A 6,512-nucleotide genomic window follows, 5' to 3' on the forward strand; every position below is an offset into this window, starting at 1 on the left:
TCTCGCTAAAAACTCTTTATACGAAAGGATCGATAGGCCGTGCTTTCGCAGTCTCTATGCATACTGAACATCGTGATCAAACCAGCTTTTGCCCTTTTGCTCGACGCGAGATTTCCGGCCTCGCTGAGCTGGTCTTAGGACACCTGCGTTATTCTTTGACAGATGTACCGCCCCAGTCAAACTCCCCGCCTGGCAGTGTCCTCAGAACGGATCACGCGGGGAGATGCGGCGACGCGACGGAACGGACGGCGGCGCACTTGCGCACGCGCACCGCCCGAGGCCGACGCGGCTCGCCGCCCCGTACACGTTTGGCGCGAAAAACCCGTGACGCGCGGCATTAACGCCGGCGCACGCCCTCCGCCCAACTGAGTAAGTAACGAAACGATGAAAGTAGTGGTATTTCACGTTTGGAGGACTTGCACCCGCCTCCCACTTATTCTGCACCCCTCATGTCACCTTACAATACCAGACTAGAGTCAAGCTCAACAGGGTCTTCTTTCCCCGCTGATTCTCCCAAGCCCGTTCCCTTGGCAGTGGTTTCGCTAGATAGTAGATAGGGACAGATGGGAATCTCGTTAATCCATTCATGCGCGTCACTAATTAGATGACGAGGCATTTGGCTACCTTAAGAGAGTCATAGTTACTCCCGCCGTTTACCCGCGCTTAATTGAATTTCTTCACATTGACATTCAGAGCACTGGGCAGAAATCACATTGCGTCAACACCCGCGAGGGCCATCGCAATGCTTTGTTTTAATTAGACAGTCGGATTCCCCTTGTCCGTGCCAGTTCTGAGTTGACCGTCGTCCGGCGGCCGTACAGGTCGCCGAGCGTGCGCGAACACGCCGGCGCCACACAGCGAGGAAGATCCGAGGGGAGGCCAAGGCGAGGCGCCGGGTGACGGAGATCCACACCCGCGCGACACCCGTTGGGGCGCCACGCGGGGGGACCCCGCCCGGCTTCCACGTCTCGGCCGATGACCTCTTCCCGACCAGGCCCGACACGCCACGGCCCTCAGAGCCAATCCTTATCCCGAAGTTACGGATCCAACTTGCCGACTTCCCTTACCTACATTATTCTATCGGCTAGAGGCTCTTCACCTTGGAGACCTGCTGCGGATATGGGTACGAGCCGGCGCGACATCTCCGCGTATCCCTCACCTGAATTTTCAAGGTCCGAGGGGCCGATCCGGACACCGCCGCATCGGCGATGCTCTTCGCGTCCCGAGCCCTATCTCCCCGCTATGGGATTCCAGGGCGCTCGAACGCTCAGGCAGAAAAGATAACTCTCTCCGGATCTCCCGTCGGCGTCTTCAGGCCACTTTGGGTTACCCCGACGAACTCTCTTGCGAGGGAACGATTTTTAAGACGGTTCCGCAGCCGGGTTCCGGAACTGCAACCGGATTCCCTTTCGCCCGACGGGTGTGATATTCTATTTATAAATAATATAATATATATATAACATAACTTTACACCATCATCGACATCGGATTTCTCCTAGGGCTTAGGATCGACTAACTCGCGTGCAACGGCTGTTAACGCGAAACCCTTCTCCACATCAGCCCTCAAGGACCTCGCTTGAGTATTTGCTACTACCACCAAGATCTGCGCCGACGGAGGCTCCAGGCGGGCTCACGCCCAGACCCTTCTGCGCACACCGCCGCGGCCATCCTACTCGTCGCGGCCTCAAAACGATCGCGCGACGCGGGCGCCGCGCGAACGTCCCACCTGCCTGCGACGGTCGAGTATAGGCTGAACGCTACAGCGCCATCCATTTTCAGGGCTGGTTGCTTCGGCAGGTGAGTTGTTACACACTCCTTAGCGGATTCCGACTTCCATGGCCACCGTCCTGCTGTCCTGAGCGACCAACGCCTTTTATGGTCTCCGATGAGCGTTCATTGGGCGCCTTAACTCGACGTTTGGTTCATCCCACAGCGCCAGTTCTGCTTACCAAAATTGGCCCACTTGGCACTCCCATCCGAGCTCCTACTTCATCTTCGAGCAAGAAGGAGATCTCACCCATTTAAAGTTTGAGAATAGGTTGAGGTCATTTCGACCCCAATGCCTCTAATCATTCGCTTTACCGGATGAGACTGTCAGAATGACGCGAACGTCATGTTTCTCGAGCGCCAGCTATCCTGAGGGAAACTTCGGATGGAACCAGCTATTAGATAGTTCGATTAGTCTTTCGCCCCTATACCCAGTTCGGACGATCGATTTGCACGTCAGAATCGCTTCGGTCCTCCATCAGGGTTTCCCCTGACTTCGACCTGACCAGGCATAGTTCACCATCTTTCGGGTCCCAGCGTGTACGCTCTCAGTGCGTCTCGATAATCGCACGGGGGCTTTCTCGAAACGCCTCGGGAATGCGGCGGGGCGTCTGGCGACGCCCGCGCATCTTCCCTGCGGCCGGCTCGAGGCCGACCTTTCACTTTCATTTCGCCTCTGGGTTTATCAGCGTTCCCAATGACTCGCGCACATGCTAGACTCCTTGGTCCGTGTTTCAAGACGGGTCCTGTGAGTGCCCAAAACAAAACCACCGCCGACCGGGACGCGTCCCGTCCGAGAGCGCGCCACTAACCGCCGGCAACCGAAAAGCGACGCCCGCGACGCACTAGACGCCGGGGGCCGCGATAAGGAAGCGGCTGTGACGCGACGGACGCCCTCACAGGTGGGGCGGACGCGATCCTCGTTCTCTACCGTCGCTCGTCAAATGTTCGACCGGCCCCGGCCGTGGACGCCGCGGCTCCGCCCCGCATAGCGAGACGGGACAACCGCACGGCGCATTCGACCGGGGCGCGACGGGTCGCGGTGTTATACTGAGGGAGAAGTGCACGCGCTCCGGGGGCCCGGCTGCGCACCCGGACACCCGCCGCCCCGACACGAGTGCCGAGGGCGAAGGTGTGCACCGAGACGCGGGCCCCGACGGAAGACGCGATGAATCTCCCCGTTCGCTCGTTTGAGTTCCACAGGTTTACCCCTGAACGGTTTCACGTACTCTTTAACTCTCTCTTCAAAGTTCTTTTCAACTTTCCCTCACGGTACTTGTTCGCTATCGGTCTCGTGGTAGTATTTAGCCTTAGATGGAGTTTACCACCCACTTAGGGCTGCACTCTCAAGCAACCCGACTCTGGGGAGAGAGACCGTCGCGGCCGGCTACCGTCGCTACGGGCCTGGCACCCTCTGCGGGTAAGCGGGCCCCGTTCAAGATGAACTTGGACAGGCAGCCGTGACTAATGACCGCGCGTGTATATATTACTCTCCTCCCTAACGCTACATTTCCCGGCGGCCCGCCTGGGCCGCAGGATTCAGCGCTGGGCTCTTCCCGTTTCGCTCGCCGCTACTCGGGGAATCCTCGTTAGTTTCTTTTCCTCCGCTTACTGATATGCTTAAGTTCGGCGGGTGATCTCTCCTGATTTGAGGTCGACGACAGAAAGATAATTTTTATATTATATATAAATAATACAGACAGACAGAGGCGCGCGGCGGCGGGACCGCGTCGAGGGCGCGAGGATCGCCCCGCGAAGATCGCAAAAGGATCGATCGCGGTTTCACAGCGTCGTCGCTAGCCCCCGGACACGCGTTAGCGTCCCGGCCGCGCGCTCGAAATTCGTCACACATTTGACCGGACGCCCGCGCGCGCGCCGACCGCCGGAGCGGGTCGGGCGGCGCGGGCGACGCCGGCAGCGCGCTCGCCGGGGCCCCCCCCCCTCGCGGACGAGGGTGAGAGACTCCGCGGCGAAGTCTGGTCGCATTGCGTGCGCGACCCTCAAACAGGAGTGGTCCGTGGACAAACTACGTCTTGCTCGGACCGCAATGTGCGTTCGAAATGTCGATGCTCATGTGTCCTGCAGTTCACACTCTGACGCGCATTTAGCTGCGTTCTTCATCGACCCACGAGCCGAGTGATCCGCCGTTCAGGGTAATAATTGTACAATTTTAAAATTGTCATTCGTTCACTTGTTTATCCGTCGCGTTTTGGGTGTTCGCGCGAGCGCAAACTGACCTTAGAAGATCAAAACAACAAAAAATAGCAACCTTAATGGTGATGCGCGCGCGCACACGCACACGCGCATCACTAAATCGCGACCGGACGCGGGCGCGGTCCCCCGACCCGTCAGGATCGAGAGAGCCGTCCCGCGACGCCGGCGGGTCCGCGGTTCGCGGCGGCGCCCTAGGGCGATCTCCGCCGCAGCGATGTCGGGCTCTCGGCCGCGCATCGTGATTCGTGTATTTTACATACAAGTATGTATATATATTACAAAATATATTATTACACAGGAAATGATCCTTCCGCAGGTTCACCTACGGAAACCTTGTTACGACTTTTACTTCCTCTAAATGATCAAATTCGGTCAAACTTTCCGACGCGTCGGACGCCCGAGACGAGCTTCCGCGCACCAGTCCGAAGACCTCACCAAATCATCCATCGGTAGTAGCGACGGGCGGTGTGTACAAAGGGCAGGGACGCAATCAACGCGAGCTGGTGACTCGCTTTTACTAGGAATTCCTCGTTCATGGGGGAGAATTGCAAACCCCAATCCCTATCACGAAGGGGTTTCATCGGGTTACCCGGGCCGTTAGGCCAAGGAGGACACGCTGATCCCTTCAGTGTAGCGCGCGTGCGGCCCAGGACATCTAAGGGCATCACAGACCTGCTATTGCTCAATCTCGTGCGGCTATATATACCGCCGGTCCCTCTAAGAAGATTTTCATTGTACGCCGGTAGTGAAGACCGCGAGACGCACGCACGCGACGCGAGCGCCGCGGAACGCGCGCACGCGGACCCTCGTGATACCGGTTGCACGTCTATTTAATAGGCTAGAGTTACGTTCGTTACCGGAATTAACCTGACAAATCGCTCCACCAACTAAGAGCGGCCATGCACCACCACCCACCGAATCGAGAAAGAGCTGTTAATCCGTCAATCCTTCCAGTGTCCGGGCCTGGTGAGTTTTCCCGTGTTGAGTCGAATTAAGCCGCAGGCTCCACTCCTGGTGGTGCCCTTCCGTCAATTCCTTTAAGTTTCAGCTTTGCAACCATACTCCCCCCGGAGCCCGAAAGCTTTGGTTTCCCGGGAGCTGCCCACCGGGTTAAAATTATGAAACTTCGGCGGATCGCTGGCTGGCATCATTTATGGTTAGAACTACAGCGGTATCTAATCGCCTTCGAACCTCTAACTTTCGTTCTTGATTAATGAAAACACCTTTGGCAAATGCTTTCGCTTTAGTCCGTCTTGCGACGATCCAAGAATTTCACCTCTAACGTCGCAATACGAATGCCCCCAGTTGTCCCTATTAATCATTACCTCTGGTATCAGAAAGCCAACAAAACAGAACCGAGGTCCTATTCTATTATTCCATGCGTACAATATTCAGGCAAGTGTTAGCCCGCTTTGAGCACTCTAATTTGTTCAAAGTAAACAGCCGCGACGGCCCGCCTCGGCGCGCGGCCGACCGTGAGGACGACCGCGACACACCGGCGGTGGACGCACCGGCGAGAAGCCCCGCAGACGTGCCTGTCGTACCGCATTCGGTAGACCGACACCGCAGGACACAATTTCAACTACGAGCTTTTTAACCGCAACAACTTAGTATATGCTATTGGAGCTGGAATTACCGCGGCTGCTGGCACCAGACTTGCCCTCCAATGGATCCTCGTTAAAGGATTTAAAGTGTAATCATTCCGATCACGAGGCCTCGGACGAGTCCCGTATCGTTATTTTTCGTCACTACCTCCCCGTGCCGGGAGTGGGTAATTTGCGCGCCTGCTGCCTTCCGTGGATGTGGTAGCCGTTTCTCAGGCTCCCTCTCCGGAATCGAACCCTGATTCCCCGTTACCCGTGACAACCATGGTAGTCGCATAAACTACCATCGACAGTTGATAAGGCAGACATTTGAAAGATGCGTCGCCGGTGCTAGACCGTGCGATCAGCTCAAAGTTATCTAGAGTCATCTCGAATGGCGACGGACGGGGCGCGAACCCCGCCGCCGATTGGTTTTTGATCTAATAAAAGCATCCCTCCCGTTGCCGGTCAGGACCTCGTTTGCATGTATTAGCTCTAGAATTGCCACAGTTATCCAAGTAACCGTGTACGATCTAAGGAACCAAAACTGATATATTGAGCCATTCGCGGTTTCACCTTAATTCGGCTTTTACTGAGACTTGCATGGCTTAGTCTTTGAGACAAGCATATGATTACTGGCAGGATCAACCAGGGAGCTGTTCTTCGGGTTAGCTGCGTAACCGAGAGACACTGCTCGGACACGGCGTGTTCGCGCGCGGCGGAGTCACCCGCCGCGCCACGCTCTGTGACACTCACACTCCGTCGATAAAAGAACAATTTGCTCATTATCGGGCATGTGTATTGTTGTTACTCTGCCTTGCCGCTGCGGTGGTTCTCTTGCTCGAAGAGCCGAGCGGGGAGAGCAGGCGGGGATCGATCACACGGAGTGCGTCGTCGTCGCCTAAATTATGAATTCCCATTCGTAAAACGCGTACGCCGTGAGCCGTG

At 56.6% G+C, this 6,512-nt stretch overlaps 2 non-coding genes and 1 pseudogene across 2 annotated transcripts; all 3 read right to left on the reverse strand.

Moving 5' to 3' along the window:
* On the reverse strand, positions 1 to 3,424 carry LOC148299123 (large subunit ribosomal RNA; the record flags this gene model as incomplete). The annotated part of the gene is made up of 1 exon (XR_015839118.1): positions 1 to 3,424. It is a non-coding gene; the product is annotated as a large subunit ribosomal RNA (ribosomal RNA).
* Positions 3,425 to 3,761: 337 nt separating this feature from the next.
* Positions 3,762 to 3,923, reverse strand: LOC148299124 (5.8S ribosomal RNA; annotated as a pseudogene).
* A 357-nt stretch (positions 3,924 to 4,280) lies between these two features.
* LOC148299125 (small subunit ribosomal RNA) lies at positions 4,281 to 6,219 on the reverse strand. The gene has a single exon (XR_015839116.1). It is a non-coding gene; the product is annotated as a small subunit ribosomal RNA (ribosomal RNA).
* Positions 6,220 to 6,512: the final 293 nt, after the last annotated feature.

Source organism: Brachycentrus maculatus, unplaced genomic scaffold (assembly GCF_059751285.1).
Source record: "Brachycentrus maculatus isolate JH-2025_06_01 unplaced genomic scaffold, ASM5975128v1 h1tg001317l, whole genome shotgun sequence".
Taxonomy (NCBI): Eukaryota; Metazoa; Arthropoda; class Insecta; order Trichoptera; family Brachycentridae; genus Brachycentrus; species Brachycentrus maculatus.